The sequence below is a fragment of the Lagopus muta genome, chromosome 15 (assembly GCF_023343835.1).
Source record: "Lagopus muta isolate bLagMut1 chromosome 15, bLagMut1 primary, whole genome shotgun sequence".
Classification (NCBI taxonomy): domain Eukaryota; kingdom Metazoa; phylum Chordata; class Aves; order Galliformes; family Phasianidae; genus Lagopus; species Lagopus muta.
Window position 1 is genome coordinate 13,808,665 of NC_064447.1, and position 19,778 is coordinate 13,828,442.

The 19,778-nt window shown below is 41.3% G+C and overlaps 1 long non-coding RNA gene across 6 annotated transcripts in view; it reads right to left on the bottom strand.

Moving 5' to 3' along the window:
* LOC125700738 (uncharacterized) overlaps positions 1-19,778 on the bottom strand; it is a 197,990-nt gene that overhangs the window by 111,234 nt on the left and 66,978 nt on the right. For 5 of the 6 annotated variants that reach the window (XR_007380037.1, XR_007380040.1, XR_007380035.1 and 2 more), the window contains 2 exons: positions 3,514-3,589; positions 2,999-3,189 (listed from right to left, as the gene is read on the bottom strand). This is a non-coding gene — a long non-coding RNA (uncharacterized LOC125700738). Of the gene's footprint in view, positions 1-2,998; positions 3,190-3,513; positions 3,590-16,937; positions 17,261-17,358; positions 17,566-19,778 lie in introns of those variants that run through there. The other variant, XR_007380039.1, reaches the window with a different exon arrangement.

Sequence of the window (19,778 nt, forward strand, 5' to 3'; positions counted from 1 at the left end):
CCCAAAAGACAATACTTCAGTTACTCCTATAAAACAAAAATCCTGTAAAGTTGTATTTTTAAAAGTATGTGATTTCAAGAAGAATAATCAAGTAGTTAAAAACCACATTTAAAGGTAGCAGCCATTCAGATAAACGAGCCACAGAAGTTCCACAGTCAGCACACACTCAGACAACTCTGCTTTCATTGCTCTAGTTGAGGCACATTAGAGAAGAAATTTCATCTTGCAATGCTCGCCAAAATTTAAGAGAAAGTAGGAGAAAGTCCCCAGGTGAAATTTTCATTTGAATTCGATTCCAGTTCCATTGGTCTGGGCTGTTTCCCCTCTCACATTAATTAGCTCCTCCAGCATCAGAAATGACACAGAACAGTGAGGGCTTCCCCCCCATCACGAAATTCACAAGGCACAACGAACACACTCCTCTGACAACACCTACATATTCCCAGAGCCACAGACGTTCTTCAGTTTCACAGACATTGGCAGCCCAGAAGAGTCTGAAAACTCACAGAAGGCTGGAACAGATTTCTAGGGAATTACAGTTGCTCACCTATTGCACAGCACAGGGCCATAATCCCAGCCTCAGAAACCAGAATGGAACCTCCCCTAACAGCAGCTCTCTGAAAAGAGACCAGCCAGTTCAGAGCAGCCTTTCACTGCCATCTCTGACACCATATGTAGAAGTAGCAGTAGTGAATCTATTGCTCGAGCTAATTTATACGTTAGATAATTGCTGGCTAATTAGGTACTGCCATATCTTCTGCTAGAAGCAGTACATCCTACAGCATACATCTCTGACATACCACACCAAAGCAGGAGCAGCAGTCCTCCCTGTTCCTATGGCACACCAGCACTCAGGAGATGAGCAGTGCAAACACAGGCACGGGAGCAACTCCAACAAAGAGTTTACTTCTATCCCATGCAACATTTCCTTGGAGGTGCTCAAGAACCAGTTACGTGTTGTACTGAGGGATGCGGTTTAGTGGGAAACACTGGTGGTAGATGGATGGCTGGAATGGATGATCTTTTCCAGCCCTGGTGATTGTATCATTTCTACAACAAGTCTTCTTTCATGCAAAAAGTCCTTCCTTAATACAGTATTCAGGAGGTTCTAGGAATGAGTAAAGTCCCCTGTGTTAAAAACAAGGCCATGAAGGATCAGTTGCAGACACACGTTGATGACCTTTTGATTTCAGCACACTACTCCCATTCCTATTAGCAATCACTTGTCCCACAGCATTAGCCAACTTCACTATTCTGTTACTGATATCAACAGCTTGCACTGCACAACAGACTTTCCTTTATTTGATTACCTGGCAAGATGTGAATCAAGACATTACAAGACAAGAAAGTATCTTCTGGTTGGTCAAGCAAGTTCTGACAGGTAGTTAGAACTGCATTTAAGTTAGCAGCTGACTGGGGAGATGAGAAAGAAGCAGGAATACCTTTCAGTCTGAGCATCATAATCTATGAGCTTTAAAAAGTAGACACAAAATAAAAAACAATAATATATTGCAATTATAGCACCATTATTTCAGAGGGAGCATTTTTGCTATGCTTCCCTTACAAAAACATTTTTTAATTACTCTGCTACAAGATGAACTATGTTCAGCTGCACTCGATTCACACCTAGCACACAACAGCCTAAGAAATCACACAAAGCTCCTCACTTGCATCAACATAAAGGTTAATGCCATCCTGAGGGACTTTCAAGCACGTTATTCACAGGATAAATGATTCTGAACTAGCACATGATTTTCACACATCAATTTACTGGCCAAATTAAAGTAGATGAAGGAACTGAGCAGTTGAGAAGAAGCTAGAAGGAACTCTTCAGGTGAAACATGCAGCATTTTATTTCTACCCAAATAACAGCTGCTTTGACTACAGCTAAATTTCCTCCCCCCCCCCCCCCCACACCCACCAGTGATACCAGAGCTGTGCCATGTTTTGAGTCATAACACTTTCTTTGCAGCTTCCAGTAAGCAAGGATTTTGTGCACTAGGAAACAGAAGAAAAATTAACCTTTCTGTAACTTGAAAGTTAAGATTACCTTAAAAAAAATCCAAAGCATTCATGTAAACACTTCCCCAGAAGGGAGATTTAAGGAAAATATGCTCTGCCATTCCAAAGACCACAAGAATCTTAGCCAATAGTCTAATTTCTTTGCTAACTTCAGATGAAGACAGGAGGATCACTATCACAGCCAGCACTGGACACACAGCTTTCAGCCCCCAATCAAAGAGCTGCAATAAACCTGCTCACAGCTGAAGTTACTGGAACCCTCTGTCTTTGAGGCACTCATTTTCACATACTGCAATCTCAACAAAGCTGGTAGGCCACCTCACTTGCCATTTTGTACCTTGAATTAAGTCATCAAATTTACATCACAAAGGATAAATATGTTTTAATGAGTTTGATTCCTTTCCTCACTCTCTTAAGCAGTAGACAGCATGAGATGCACCCACTGCAGTTCCTTTAATTGTTGAAAAGAACTGGAAAGGGGAAAAATCATAAATCCACTAATTAGCAGAGAAACAGCATATGTGGAATCTGGCCTCCAATACAACCAAGGGAGCTTTGCCAACCAAGTTCACCCACTGAGTTGAACAACAGTTGTTGGAAAAATGTGAATAGTTCCATTAGGAGTTTGGAGCAAGAAAACAGAGTCACTTGACAGTCAACAACAATAGAACTGGATGATAGATCGATGAAACAGAGAATATTCACCTGGCATACTAAATTTTGCAACAGCATCACTGCCATCAGTATGAAAATAGAGCAAAGATTAGGTTTACCTACATAGCTTAAAAGCCCTGAGATAAGCACTCCAGCATGTGTTTTCAGCTCTACATGAGAAGAGCATCCACAGCACAAGTCACAGGCTGCGCTCAGGAAAGGCTCTGCCCCATGAGTGGGCACCCTCCTCTTTCTCAGATGATCAGCATCTCTCCCCCTTTGCAGCTCAAGGAGCTCACCATAACAGCAACAAGACACTCACCTTTAGCAGACCAGTCGCTCCCACACGCAGCAGCAGCACCATTGCTTTGCTCCTTCTCCTCCCCAGAGAAGTGGAAAAGCTTCACAGAAGGGCATCCTCCACACTCCTTTTGCACTCCCATCTGCAGCAGAGCAGATGCTTCAAGCCCACCTCACAGCTAGCGAGGTTCTTACTAGGACAGACTAGTTTTCCTTACAATAAATAAATCAATAAATAAAGCTTTTCCAGTTGGAGCAGGAACAAACACCTCCTCCCCGTGCACCTACAGCACAAATAAGGCACCTTCAGCCCTCTTCTGAGCTTTTTGTAGGTGATTGGGAACACCTGGCTCTCTCCCCCTCCCCTGCTCCACCTCCCTCCCAGTTCCACCCACACCCCACACAGATCTTGTCACCCAATCACATCTCTCAACCAGCAATGAAATCTTGGACTATTCTAGAACGGGCTCTCAGAGCTACATAAGGTAGATCGTCTCCCTCCCACCTGCTAATTACCATGATTGCATCTTTACTTACTGCCACCTGTTGTGAATCAGCCGGCTCCACAGCTGGTGGCCCCTTGCTAAGCACAGGGTGCAGGGTAGGCCCTGAGCTGAAACAGATACAGATAATTAAAAACCTACAAGACAAACACAATTTTTATCTTCAGAAATAAAGCAGAGATTTAGTAGCATTAATCTTGTTGACCCAGCCATAATTTCAATGGAACCAAAAGCAACGTTTTCCTTAATGTTTGTGAGGGAACTATAAATAATACAGAACTTACAGAATGCTACAATACAAATGCAGTGTTTCAAGCAAGTGGTTTAGGGCAGCGGACAACGTTATGGCAGTAACAACAGAAGGAGAAACTGGGGGCAGCCTGCAGGCTGCTCTAAGCCAAAGGCCCAGAGGCTTTTGGGTTTCAGAAGACAAATAAAGCTAGCGTTGACCATAAGAGGATCTGCCACACCAATCCGCCTGTCCAAGGTGGACACTGCAGCCTTACATTCTTCTCCAGTCTCACAGATACCTCCTAACCAGACTGGGCAAAGAAAGCCGAGGTACAGTGGAGAGACAACTACATCTGGTTTCATTCTAGCAACAGAAATGTGAGCCAGATCTAGAAAACATCAGACCATTTACAGACAACCAAAGGGTTCATAATGAATTCTCGGGTTTGGTATCTTCAACAGTGAAGAAATACTAACATTAGGAGTGAAAAATTGCTCGTGCCCAGGAAACGGCAAAGTCATCTCTTCCAACAGAGCACTTAGGACAGAATTCAGACACTTGGCTCTATTAGTGTATAACCTTCATCTCAGTTGGATCCCAAGAACTTTTCTGAAGGTGCAGGTGATGTATTCAGCTGCACCCCAGGACAGAAATAGGAAGGCCAAGAGGTAGGATAAGAGAATACTAGAGCCATATACTTTGCTAGGCACACAATTTTTGGAAGGCAATTCAATAGGAATTAAAAGAACCGCGATTAATAATTGATTTTTTTAATGTTTACTGATAGACATTTTATTTGTGTTTCTGCTAAAACACCTGTTTTGTTTTAATATTCTGCCTCTGATGAGGTCTTTCATAAATATTTCTACTTCACAGCATAAAAAATTTAAGCTCTTAATTAAAATGTCTTTGATGTTTTATAGCAATAAGTGCTCTGAAATAAATGACAGCAGTTAACAAAACGTGCACATTTTTATAGGGATGATCACTGCTAACGTTTGTAGGATAACATGAGAGCTAGCAGTGGCTCCATGCTGCTCACAAGACTTTTTAATCACTGGGTTCTGAAATGTATCAGTTAAAAGCAGCACCTCTGATGGAAGAAGGGAAGAGGTCACATTTTGCACTGCCATGTACTGGGTAGTTGCCTGGTGTTACTTCTCAGACAATTTCCCATTTGGTCTCAGGTATTTTCAAATCAGAGCTCTAGTTCTTTGCATACTAATTCCTAAGGTATTTTGGAATTATTTTTCAGCATCTACAAGGGCTCTGGAGAAGCTCAGTGCGATGGGGAAGACAATTTAGCTACTGAAGTTCTTGTCCACAGGTACAGAAGTGTCTTCCCAAACAGATAAGCTGCAAGAATTTAAAAAGATATATATTTAATGGTACATTTTGATAGCATGCTATTTGTGTATATAATTACTGAGCTGAAAAGTGGCTGTCAAATAAGGGTGCACATTATAAGGTACGAGGTAACCTTCTCATTGTAAGCAAAGGCATCTCAGGAGCAGAAGCACAAACCCTTGTAAAGACTAGAACATAATGAAATGAAAGTGAAGCCCTGTTTCTATTTTTTAAATGTACAAGAGAGTTCTTTAGAGTGAAATTGGTTGTGCATAATTCAACTTTATGGATAATAAAGAAAAAAACAGCTACAGCGTATCCTTACCAACAAAATAGACAGACAATACACGGCCCTGCCTCACTAACAGAGCTCAGTTCCATTATTTGGCAAGAAGAGACTGCAGCAATGTTGTGCCAGCACCAGGAGAGGGACTGCAGCTGCAGTGCAGATGGGAGGGGCTGGGGGTCTGCAATTAGAACACCAGCTCTGAACATTTTCTAGCTATGTTATATCCAAAGAGAGCGAGCAGCTGCCTGTCCCAATCCCAAACCCAAGCTCTACTGAGATGATCAGCCGTAATACAGACTAGAAACCTATAACCTTATGTACCACTTTCTCTCTATACATCCTAAGGGCATTTGCTGTAGTTTTACTTCATTCAACAGTAAGGCAGTTAACAGCAAGGACAGGTAGCTTTTCTAATTCTGCCCTAGAGACTGATGCTATAAACACCTCCTATAAAGGACGGAGGGCCTTTCACTGCCATGGTGACCCAGAGCATTCAGACACCCTGAGCAGAGGCATGCATTGCCCAACGTACTCTGAGGGGCAGCAGAACGACAGGAGAACTGCTAATGCTATTGCCAGTCTCCCCCGTACACCTGGTGACTCAATGCTATTTCCATTACTCCACCTTTGTTTGGAGAGGAGGAAAGACACCACTTTGAATCCAAAAGTGCACGCAGTGAAAGCAAATCACGTTTTTACTCCAGTTAGATCTAACGCTGTGTGTAGATACCTAATGGAGTGGAGCAGCCAGAGGCTCTTTGTGAGATTTTAGCTGAGATGCATCTCACTGAAGCATCCTGAAATACCACTAGAGGCCAAGGCAGAACAGGCTGCTCCTTACATCCTGTTTTGGACCATGCCAAGCCATCTTCTGCCCTTCCTATTTGACGTAGGGGCGTGCCATAGGAATACAGGCCTGCAGTCTCCTTTCCACTCACCTGGGGATGGGGAAAGCTCTGCAAGGGCACAGCGTGTGATGTGGGGTGGAGCAGCTGCTCTGTGCGACAGCACAGTCCAGACTGAAGAGAAATGCAAAGGTAAATTAATAATGAGTTTGAAGCCAGTAAATATGGTCATAAATTACCATTTTTTTCTAGTAGAAATTGAAGTTAAAAAAAAAATCCTTGAGCGGCATAGATTAGCCCTCTCTCTTCCCACAAGACCAAAGGAAAGCGCTCTCTTCTGAGAAATGGGCTTTTATATCTTTCCCATCAGGCAACTTCTGTATTTTAAATATGGAGACAGTAAAAATGTTTAAGCCAGTATCACGAGGTCATACACTGCTATCTATCCTCTTCCACCCTAAGCTGGGGTGATGTTTTCAAGAAGCTCCTGAAGCACCAAGGGTTTCTCCAGTGGTTATGAGAGGCTGCAACTCAGCACACTCCAGCCTGTTGCTGCCACAGATGGAATCCCCAGAGACTACTGGAGATTTATTTACTCTTTCCTAAAAGTTTTAGTAGAAAAACATATCCAGGATCTTCTCTGGGAGACCAAGAAGTCACAATGACACAGAGAGAATTCAGCACTCACTGAATTAAGAGTCAGCATTTCTTGCTAGCATTGAAGGATGAGAGCTCCCCTCCTTGTCCAACCTTCACCTTTCCCCTGCTGGTTTATTCCCAGATGCACAGCTGCACCTTTCCTTGTTAGAGAAATGAAAAGAAAGTTGGAAATGTAACATTCCTCAGTTTTGTCTTTACAGGTACATGTACAGGTCTCTGTTCCCAGCTAGCTGCCGCTGCCTCCTTCCTGGCGGCTCCTCTATGGTGCCCTGGTGTCCATGTTGGAAACAAAAGCTATTTAGACCATTATAGCATTTAAGCAGAGCTGAGCTGGGGCAGGATAAAGGTTGAAATAATTTTCCTAAGCCCTTTTTAAAGATTAGACGTTAGTTTTCTATTCCTGTCCTGCAGATAACCGTAGCATAGTGACAGACAAACTAGCACATGTTTGGCTGAGCTTACAGCTAATAAAGACACTGTTATCTGGAGGATCTCTTTCTCTTTCTGTCTCATGCTGAGAGGGAAGGACACCACAACAGACATGAAAACATAAAATACTCCAACACTTTGTAAAGCATAACAGCTTTTTTTTGTTAATCAGTAACTGTCACTGGGCTGTATACCTATTGGGTTCACATGCAGGACAGAAGACTTGCTGCTAAGTTACAGGGAAAGGACTGAAGACAGAAGAGTTTTTCAAACCCATCACAGACGATGTGTGTGATGCTGGGTGAGGTATTTAATGAGTGTGCTTCAGCTTCCCCATTGTTCAAACAACACTTCCCACCTCTTACATATCTTTGCTGTTTCAAATTGCAGGACAGGGACATCTTGCTGAGGTTTACACAGTAACAAGCATGCTGGGCTTCTGATCGTTGCCTAACCTTAACTATATAACTAACTATAAACACGTTGCACATGCTGTACATAGTCAAGACACAGAGATAGTCAAGGTTTTGTAGTTCAATACTGGATGTTCATCACAGGACAAGATACTAGGGCAACTAAATCAAAAACTGGATTATCTAAGAAGAGAAACAGAATGCAGCTTCCATGGCTCTTAATAGTTAGTAGAGTATGTGACATTCAAAGATACCTGCTGGTACAGGTGGGCTGGAAAGGCAGCTGGGCCTGGCAGCTCAGAGCACAGCTGCACCTGTGGTTTACTCACAGAGAGCCCTGGTGGCAGCAAGAACACAGCTGCATTTGGCTCCTACACATCTGGATCATGTAAAGTACCCTCATACCTCATTCTCTCCCTGCCTCAGTTACCTGTGACCCTTCCCAACATCATGGGAACAATGAATTAGCTAAGGACCTGGACAACTCGGATATTTTAACAGGGACCAGGCAGCTGTCTTTCTACAAAGGATTTGGCAATCTGTGAAAACTGGCAACAAAATACATTGTGCAAAAGGGAAAACATCATAAAATGGAAGTCATAAAAGTCTATCGTCTGCTAACAACCATGGAATGGAATAAAGGGACTGTGTTGAGTGAGGTGTTAGCATGTTCTGCTTTGCATGGGCTATAATTCTGATTTTCAAATATTGTATTAAGTACTGTATGTGATAATTCCAGTGGGTAGGAAATATTTTCATTGATCTGTGCCATTTTACAGAGTGCTTGCCCTGGCAGGTGGCAGAGGATGTGTAGGAGTTACAGCAATCCCCTAATCAACGTTTATTTGTAATTGAATCCTTCCTCTGCGCCTTGTTCAGGACCTTGCAGGATTAGGCCCTTGAAAATGCACGTGCAGGCCATGCAGTGAGGAAGCAGGATTTATACCACACAGCAGAGAGATAAATCAGGTTCATAAAACATGCTATTTCCAGCTGTGATGCTATACATATTGCTTTTGTGAAGCAGCAGGAGCCGTTTCCTTTTCCCATACAGCCGCTTTCAATATGCAACAAAATGGTTTAAATGCCTGAGAAAGCACTAAGCATGTTTTAGGAAACTGACACACCAAAGATTATATTTTTTAAGAGAGGAGAGTGGAAGAGGAGTGTATGGAAATAAAGATGTTTCCTCGCTAGGCATGAGAAACCTCAGCAGCAAAGTAGTTTCTTGCTAGCCTTGCCACCAAACAAAATTCATCTCAGAGCAACCAGCAGTACTCCAGAGTAAATGAGTCTCATCTTTGCTCCATCTGAAATACAAATCCCAGCATGATGCTGGTGGGTGTGTTAGCAGATCTGTGCCATCCCAGCCTCGTGGGTGCCCAGGGCTGGAAGGCAGCAGAACCTTCTCAGCTGACTATTTCCCCACTGCATGCTGCTGCGCCCCTCGTGCCTTGTGCAGAGGCCTTTTAACAAACAAGAGAACAGCCTGCACAGCAAGCAGCCTCTTGGCCTGTGGATGTATTCAGATGTTTCTCTTGCAGCTACCAGATCTACCAGAGGAGACCCAGAACTGCCTGCAACCTGCAAACCACCAGCTCAGTGGAACTTAACAGAGCTGAGAGCAGGCTGAGCCCAAACACACCCAAACCCATTCTTACAGAGCCAAGCAGCAATCTGCCCACCAAAGCAAGGGGAGCATCCTGCTCTGTGCTGCACCAGGGGCAGCAGGCAAAGATCTCAGAGCCTGGAGTCCAGGTGGGAGATCTTCTAAAATCTCTCAAGAGCCTGATGAGCTTTTAGATAAGATCTGTTACATCTTTGTAATCATCAGCTCTTTTCATCTCAGTATGGTTTGTTTAAATAAACAAGCAGCAAGGCTTCAAGTGTTGTTTCACCCATTACATGTGCATCTAGACAGCTGAAGAGGCAGGAAAGAGAATAATAGAAAACTGATGAGGAGCAAATAACAAATAAGACCAAAAAGAGGAATGAGCACCCTTAGGGTTATAGTCAGCATCCAGCTGAGAGGTCTGCGGGTACAGAAAAGATTATTTACATTGAACTATGAATTTTAAAAGTAATATTATATCAGCCTTCCAGCTTTAACAATTAAAGAGAAAAGTAATTATAAGAATTACCCAAATGTTAAATGGCTTGAAAATAACGAACGTATTATTTCTCTCTCCCCAGTGGAATGCTTTGCACGACAAAAAGAACAAGTTTCTGAAAGATGGGAAGGGTGGATGGGTTCTTTTTAATCATTCATTTTAAAATGCAAATATTTTAATAGGTTTCTTTTAATATATATGATAATGAGTTTATACATGAGACTCAAACCACAGGCCAAGTAAGCAGATGTCTTGTCAACAAGGTCTAAAATTTAGAATCATTAGGGCTCTTTTAAGAAACATACTTGCTCTGACATAAAACTGAAGCACATTATAATATTTCACATTCACACTGCTCAGTGTGACATTTTTTCCTCATTAAAATGAAGAATGACACAGCCAGAGAGAGCCCCATCTTTCCTGCTTTGTATTTGTAGTTCAAAAGATGGCTCTTAGCAAATTGTCCCAGAGAGACAAAATATTAAGCACCTTGAGTGCTGTTCTGCATGCAATTAATTTCACAGCCTTTGAAAGTTTTAATGTGTTGTGGTGACCAGTGAAATGATAAGTAGTTGCTGCTCATTGTTTGCATCTTGTTCATTCTCTCTTTTCTGCAGCCTGTCAAATCCCGTTTAACTCTGCTTGTTTCTCTAGGTGTCAATTCCTCTGCATTGTACAGCTTTTGTGATGAAATTCTGCACTTCTTGTTCACACTTTGACTTTGAAAAGCAAAGAATTAGAGAGACCCAACCAAAAGAAATTCAGTGAATGATAACCGAGGCATTTCTGAAGCAATTGTAAGAAAGCAACGAACACGATCGTTAAGCAATGCCATAAAAATGAGGCCAGGTTTCTACCTGTGTTAATTACCTACTGGGTTGATTTCTGCCAATCCACTGAAATCAATAGAAGGTTTCCTACTGAGGAAGAGACTTTCAGACAAACCGCTCTTTTAGATGGACACCTTTCTTCCCTTGGTGCACACATACATCCAAAGGCAAATTCCACCCTTTGACTCTCATGAAGTGCTGAAAATTATCCCAAATGCCAACACCTACATAGAATACTTTCCTTGTGATTAAATACTGTTGAAAAGATTAGTATTGGGAAGGGGGGAAAAAGAGGTGATTATTTTTCCTAAAATTTCAGGAAAGCCATAATTAAAAACAAACAGTGTCATAATCACTGCCACTGGTGTAAATAGAGGGATTTGCAATAGGAAATACGCTGTCCTCACAGGAAGTTTGACACTAGATCTTACAGCAGCAGGGATAAGCTTTCACATCACGTCTTGCAATTAATTAGTTTTTTTTGTTTGTTTGTTTGTTTTTAAGAATAATTTTTAAAGAACAGAGTATTCAAAGAACCAAGCAGGAATCGTCGATACAGAGGTTTGAGGTTATGCACTGAAGATCTGAAAGTGAGCATTTACTCACCCTAAGAGATCCAAGAATGTTTGTCTCTGAGATAGACCATACTACCCTCAGTGCATGAGTGAACCAGTAGCCCCAGCACAGCCCGTGCTACCCTGTGCACTACACTGGGAAGTCAGGGAACTCAGAATCCTTGCGTCAGGTGGGACTCATGTGGACAAGGCAGATGCAGAAGCACGGCACACGTGTCATGGTGGACAGCAAAGTGGCAGATTATTGAGACATAACTATCATCTTAGTATTTCTGATTCTCTCTTGAGGTACGTTTCATTCCATCTTTTGCACTTAATAACAGGACTGAGGAAAAGGAATTTGATATTCCTAACAAGAACATATACATCATTCTACAAAAAGCCCAACAAAATTCTGTGCAGATACCCTGCACATTACCGAGATGCAGAAAAGAGTAGTGGAGAAATAATAATAAAACAACAGTTTTCAATCCGTTGTCCAGTACCTACAGACGTTTGCATTCCTGTGACCTGAAGTCAGCAAGAGTTTCAAAGGGCTTGGTGGCCCAGCACAACATCCAAAGATACCTCCCAAGAAAAGAGCCTGCACAGAACTTTCTGGCACAGCTAATCCCTCTGCAGTGGCTAGAAGCCAACAGAACTTCCCAGGATTAGATCTCTACCTGAACTTTCCCAGAATTTAAGGACCTTCAAAAACGTCTCCAACTGCAAAACACACCTTTCATCCTCTCTGCTTTCTGCTTTCTGCTATGAACAGAGAGCAACAAACATACCGAATGCTGCTCCTATAACAGCACTGTCATAAAGCAGTCATAATTTGCTTCCTATGGAGAGGATGACAAAGGAAAAGGTAAGAGATGACAGCTGCACTGCCTAAACGTACTACTGGAAGAGACCTGGTTCTGCAGCAGTGAGAATGGTATTGTATCCTATATAAAAGCAGAGTAGAAACATCAGTGGAAAGCTTTTCATTAACCTCTGTGAACTCAGAATTAAGTTCCACATGTCTTCTGGGAACAGAAGTCCTGCTCCAGCAGAAAGGCTGCCTTCATCTCTATTCTCAGAGATCTGTGTTCATATTTGTGTTCACTGACTACATAGGTACACTCCAAAGAGCAAAATCTTGTTTTCAAAGCAGAGTACACTAAGTTTATCTCAGGCCTTTCCCAGGCTGAATGCTTGGATTGAAAATGTATATAAAATAATTTTGTACAAATCTTCAGAAAACAGCAGAATTTGCATTTATAGAAATTTATTCTAAAAGTCATTAACCACCAAAGCTTTGTACTTGCACTGCTCTAGACAAGGCCATTGCCTTTAAGGGTCAAATTCTATGCATTGAAAAAAAACCCAACCAAGTACAGCATGAAATATTTCCCAACTCTTTTCGTTGTCCAAAGTCAATACACAATTTAATGTTTAGATGTTTGGTTAACCTTACTACAAATACTCTGTTCTTCAAAGCTTTTATTTCTTCTACAACTGCAGCATGTTCCTGTGACATTTTTAGCAGAGATTCTGCGGTTGTATAATAGAAAAAGTTTTAATTGCTTGGGAATTGTATCTATTGAGCAGAAGAAAAAAATCACCTTCCAATAACAATTCCCACGTGTAACTCCTGTATGAACTTTTCAATTACTGAGGTGGAAATGTAATAAGAGAGCATACCATGTTTACGGTGCACACACAAGGGTATAAAAATAAGTGAATTGGACTTCCTACAGATTGAAGAAACTGGTTTCATTTTAGTACTTCCTCTCTGAACAGCAACCATCCAATACTATCCAGAAGTGCATAGACATCTGGGGGCTTAGTTCTGTGTATCTTTAAAGTAACCCCATTTTAGCATATGCAGAGCAGGCACTCCTCGAAAAAACAGCGGTCTTTTTTGCACTGACACCCCAATCATGAAAATGCCATCAAATACAAATCTATCACATCCTTCTGTCAATTATACCAGCCCCATTTATCTCAACTGTCACGAAAAAGGAATCTGTTCTACTCATCTTGTTCGAGAGCACAAATGACTCATGAAATAAAGTAAGCTACATTTTTAAGTTGTGCACTAGAGAAAGCTGTGTATGATTTTGCTGGTTCTAACTACATAAAACACCAGTGCTGGATGGAGGGGGGGAGGAGAGAAGGGAAGGAGAGAAAAGGGACTGAGGAAGAGGCAACCCAGTGAGGCAGTGAAAAATGTCCATCACATTTCCAGTTGTATGCTGTTCTGCAGTCACACACACTGTGCATTACTGCTCATGGAATCAGAAAGTCCTCTAGGTTAAAAAGATCATTGAGGCACCATCAACCTGGCCCAGCAAGTCCCACCACTGAACCATGTCCCTCAGCGCCACGTCTGCTTTCTCTTAAATGCCTCCAATAATGAGGACTCTCTCTACCACTTCCAATGCGTGATGACAACTCCCTGTAAATAAATTCTTCCTAACATCCAATCTAAACCTCCCCTGAGGCTCAGACAACTCATGCCAAAATCTTCCTTGAAGAAGGCAGTGGAGGGTAACCTGACATTTAACTGCTAGATAATAATTTAGCAATACAATGAATCTAAACAATAAAATGAAAAATGGCCTGTTCCTATAAATGAATTAACCTTCTTCCACTCTTGAACTATGTTTCTGGAAGGCTGACAGTAAAGCATTGCAGGAAACAAATTCATTCAATATGAAACAGGGCCTCACTATACTACATATCAACCTTAAAGTGGCTGAGAACCATCATGTTCTCTGAGTTGCTTTATCAAACCAGTTTGTGAGGGAATTGTTGAAAAAAAGCAGCGAGAGAGAAAGAGCAACTGATAAAGAATCAAGACAGACAACTGAGGCATGAGAAGCATGAGGGTGCTTCTAGGAAGGAACTCCAGTATCAGTAATAGCAGAAAAGTGGTCATAGATCTACCAGAGAAGGGAATCTAATATTTGAAGGTAACTGGACATAAGATAAGGCATTGCCTTATGGAAGTTATGAGCCACTGCAGTTAGCATTCAGTAACACGATAATTGACAATCCGTCCTCCACTGAGCGATTCTTACAAAAAAAATCTGCCTGTGATGGATTAGTGTTGTAATGGCTATCAGTATAACTATCAAGGTGAAGGGCTGAAGGAGTAAGGTTCTTTCTTCTTGCATATTTGGTTCTTGTTTTTCAAACAAAAAGTTGGCTAACTAAGGAAAAAAGTGAAGGTGACAATGTACAAGGAGAGATGCTTCAAGAAAATGTTGACAGCTAAGGACAGAACAGCCGTGAAGAGACACAGAAACGGCTGCATTTGTTGCTAGCATCTTAATCCAATCTCAAAGATAAATACATACAGGATTTTTCTTCTAACAATACCTTATTATTCCAGAGACACAATAATATTTACTATTGCAAGGAAGAGAGCTTTGCTCTAGGGAGAAAAAAAAGAATCTAACTCAGAAACTCAAATAGGCTCTTATTTTTCATTATAAAACAGAACCTTGGTTATCCTAGTACAATTATCAGAACCCCTGTTTTGTGGTTTACCTCAGACAAAGGCAGGTGAGGACTAGAATCCTTAGATCTGATTATTACCTGCCTGAGAGTCGATCTACAGCATGCACTGTGGGATATCTTATGTACCTGACCTACTCTGCATAGGAGAATTGCCTCAGAGGCAGAGCCCAACAGTCAATAAACTCTCAGGAAATCAAGCAGCTTGCTATCTAAAAGCTTTCTGGGCAGGTCAAAAATGTTAGGTGTTTGCTTTCATCAGAACAGATGGACTCCCACGAAATACTTTGATTTCCATATGACAGAAGAAGAGAAAGCCTCAAGGCCTTGAGAATGGTGATGAGCCACCAGTGCGGCATTTCTGCCTCAAAGAAAAGACAAATTAAACCCTAGCATGAATCTGGAAAGGCATCTCCAGAAATGAGAGAGGCATATTAACAGGATTTACAATACATCTGTGCTCATTCTTCAAAATAGCTGAGGACAAACTGAAACTGATAAAAGAATGGTCTCTGTAAGGATGGTGGCAACACAGATTTCATCTTACAAAAGACAACTAAGCTTGGTTTGTGAAGCTCACCAGAATGAAGGCTGTCTTGTATAAATATTCCCAAGGGAGTAAGCAGCATGGAAGCAGAATAAATTTACAAGTAGTTACTTAACATCCCAAATTCCAGTTGAAAACATGCATTTTATCAGATTTACAAAGTATCAGCTTCTTGAATTATTCTTTTTTTGTAAGTTCTGTCCTTGGTGAGCAAAAACCATTACCTGCATCAATCAAACACCAGCCAGTGTCCTTACATTTCAGAGTGAATGTGAATGATTTCAAAACTGTGCTCATCTTGTCCTGTTACACAGAACTGAGCGGTTTCACAGAAGAAAAGGCCTGACTGACCTTATGGAGGAGTCCCTATATCATTATTATTAAAATTGTTGTTATTTATTTAATCCTGCAAATGTTTACACTCCCAAGAAAGCAAAAGATCCTATTGCTGAAGCAGTAGGCATAACTTATGGACATAACCAGAGTTATGTTCATAAGGAAACAAAGTTGGCCCAGCCCGTTTTCGTTCTCCTGTTTTCATGTTAGTTGCAAGGCAGTGAATGAAATACTCTGGACCATGTTGAGTAGTACACAAAGAATCCTCACCAATACTGAACAATTCACCTCCCAGGCTTTGCAATTGACATGCAGAATCTATCGTCTTAGCTCTATGGGAGCCCACAGCCAGTGCCAAAGTTGCAGCCATGTCCCACAGCAGGCAATATGGAACAAAACTGCTTTAGATCATACAAAATCAGCCCAAGCTGTTTAATTGACATTAATCACAAATGTGACACCACTTAATTCACTACATGAACATTACTAAACAGTTTGGGCCTCTGGAAAGCTTTAATGACCTTTTAAGAAAAATGCCTATGCTCTAAGGTTTATTCCCAGTGTACTGAACCTGAAGGATCCATGAATATTGGACAGGCTGTGCATGTATGTGAGCTCACTGAACTGTAACAGGTGTATTTCCCTCAGAGCATTGAGCAACAAGGATAAAAGTAACACCTGCAGGGGGTTTCGTGTCAGCAGTCTGTATGATACAAAAAAATTAACATTCATATTTAATTTTTCTTTTCAAAATTGCTGCATTTGAATTAGTACTTTGATTCAGGCTGAGCTCTTCTGTTCAAGCCAAAGAGGTGCAGGAAAATTCTCTCTCCATCTTTGTCCTTTAACAAAAAAAAAAAAGCTGCAGGAATTTAGAATACTTACCAAGTAGGTATAAATTATACACATGTAGGTACACAAGCATTTTCTGGGTGGCATTGTACTTATATGAAGCATATCTTGGTTTCAGAGGGATTTGATGCAAAGTTGTTTTGTATTCCAATTACAGTAGCTGAGCGCCATAAAAAATACAACAAAGCTGAAAGAAGCAGGAAAACAAAAGCATCTCCTTTGTCCCAAATGGATTCACCTTTGCTAGCTTTGGCAGCCTTTCAAAGATCAGCAAAAAAAAAAGAAAATATTTGTTTGATTTTTTGCTTCTTTCCACTTAAGGTCAATGATTAAAATAGGATCAGCTCAGTGACTATACCCCCAGCTCTCAGTTTTTTGGATAAACCTGCTAAGTACCGTTTTGACAGCTGTAGGGAAAGAACAACAACAACAAATAAAAATATACCAAGACTTTTTATAAGAGCTTTACAGAAAAGGGAAGATTGTTTCTTTCTCAAGTAGTTAAAAGTCTGGGCCACAAGGCAGAGCAGCTCTGTTCTAATCTTCTCTCTGCACCAGACCTACTTGTCACCCAGCAAGTCATTCACACCAGAAACTTCAGAGATGTATGTCACAAGCTTGACACACAAACCAGATTCAGTCCCCAGTAAATAAAACCATCAGCAGAGCAGCTCAGCATCAGCAGGTTTGCCAATTGACAGGAAATATGAAGAAGAGTCTTTACAAAATCAGCAGTCAGCCCTGTCTAAAAAGTTGTATCTGACGTGCCTTGTCCTGCTGTTATTTAAGGTGGTAATTTTCACAGTTCAGACAGACACACAGGTCCCTGGAATGCAAAAAACCAAACCCAACATGAACAAACTACCACTCACCCCCAAGGAAGGTGTATGTTTAGATAACGTGAAGCTTGAAAAGAATATTCACCTGCTTCAAACCCTGCTTGGACAAATCTCTGGAAGCTCACAGGCAAGCAGCACTGCAGTCCTGGACAAACATCCTATCACCAACTCTGGAGATTTAAGGACCAGACTGAATCCTTGAAGACTTTAAAAAACAAAAGCAACTTTCCTTCTGCTCTTGTAACGAACTAATTCCAGTTAGACCATCTTCTTCAAAAGCAAGATGAACTTCCTTTCAGGAGAAATAAAAATTATTCAGCAGAAAGCAAGACAGTGGGAATTGTCATCCCAGAGGATCTTAGGGCTGAAATCTCTTACTGGGTCCCTTACAGAACCTTTCAGTGTTTCAGCAGAAAAAAGTATTGTTCCCAGATGCCATTCTGCCACTGTGCCCCTCTGCTGCCATCTCTCACATGGCCACAAAATGCAATGGGATCCTGGTGAGAAGGTTCAGCCTCTGCTGCCGTCCCTCCAACAGCTGCCTCTGATGCTGTGGGCCAACTTAACAAAACAGGAGGCATTACTTTCAGAGCAGCCCTTATATTTAATCAGATTTCTTTTTTACTGGTACAAAATTTGATGTCTGATTTTTATCTGTGCTGACAAATTTAAATGGGAAAGACTAATTTTGCTGGAAGCGGTTGGGAGGTGAATCCAGAGGAAAACACTCCTTTCCAGCAGGTCAGCAGCTCTTCACTCCTTTTTTGTCAAGTAAACTTTGGGCAGTTTTATGACTGTAAAGTAAAGAGTCAAAGCAGTGCTATTTTTCCATTCATTAAGAATGAGAAAATCAAAAACCACCCTCTTATCCCTGCTCTGGAAGTAGGAAAGAATCCACCAGATACACTGTGTACAACCTACAATAGAAAATGCAGCACAAAATGCAGAAATCACGGGGAAAGAATGCCATGCTTGAGAACTCATCGTTGGTTTTTGCACTGGCTTAAACCCAAGAGGAACGTCTTGCTATAAAATTTTTAAGAGTTATACAGAGCACAGCTCTACCACGAGAGAATTGAACATATTTCATTACAGATCAGCTTATAACAAAGAAAAGCTAACAACTGGAAGGACTGGTAGTACTAACAGCTCCTCTGAACTATCTGTATAATATTTCATTACTTAAAAGAAATAAAAGATCGGCTAATGGTCTAATCATATCCCCATTTAAATGAATGGAAACCTTGTCACATCTTTTTTTAATCAAAAGCCAGATTAGTGCAGGGATCAGTGCCTGCTGGTCATTTGCACACAGTCCGTTGGATGACATCACCTGCAATAACTTGAGCACTTGGAACATTTCAAATAGTATCCAAGAAACACAGAATACACAGAAATTCATATTCCTGGTCATTGCAAAGAGTTGCTGAAACTTCTGAAAGAACCTTTTCTGGAAGGAAAAAAAAATAAGGAGGAAACAGTTCCTTTGATTGCAATAGACATTTTAGTAAATAAAGAAAAATGGGACAAATTATTTTAAAAAAAATCCCATTTAGAAACACCAAAATATTGATTAAGCTGCTATGAGTAAGCTCTTGAGAACTGAAGCTAAAAGAAGTTCTAATAATCAAAAGAAAGTCCGTTATAGCAAGAAGTGTTATGGCATCAATAACTGTTAATGAGCAACTTCAGCAGCCTCCTGCAGCAAGAATAAATCATCTATCACTTTCAGAGAGATGTGGTTCAAGGCTTGCTGAAAAGCAGCATGATTACAGGAAAGCTAACTCAATTGCTAAAAACTGCTCTCCACCAGCTCTCTAAAGGAAAACTCTGAGATTGTGAGGGCATTTATTAGCAAAACTAAGCCCCATCCTAAGGCTGGGTTTTGCAGCTGCTAACAAACACCGTAACTGGAGCATCAAATGAGCAGGAAGAGCAACTCTGAAGTCAGCACATAAAAATATCCTAGTTTTGGCTGGGATAGAGTGAATGTTCTTCATAGTAGCTTGTATGGTCTCTGTGTTTTGGATTTAAGATGAAGATCCTGTTGATAGCACGCTATGTTCTAGTTGTTGTAGAGCAGGGTTTATGCTAAGTTAAGGGCTTCACAGCTTCTTGTGCTGCCCACCATGAGGAGATGGGGGGAAAAAGCAGCTGAGAGGTGACAAAGCAGCACAGCTGACCTCAGGGATGTCTCACAAATGCTCAGCAATGAGCTGGCTGGGGGCAGCCACTGCTTGGGGTCCAGCTGCACGCGGGGCAATGGCAGGTGAGCAACTGCACTGTGCATCACTTGGTTTTTGCCTCTGGCAGAAATAAACCATCACCTTACAGAATTTGGACTGTTTTAGAAGACTGCATTCTGCAGGGAAATACAGATAGACTAATTAGTGACAAATTCATGCAAATAATATTAATGTCCCCTAAAGATGTTCTAAATTTTGGCACTGACCACTCTGTATTTATATATCTTTACGACTTCTTCTCCACTATGCGATTTCACTG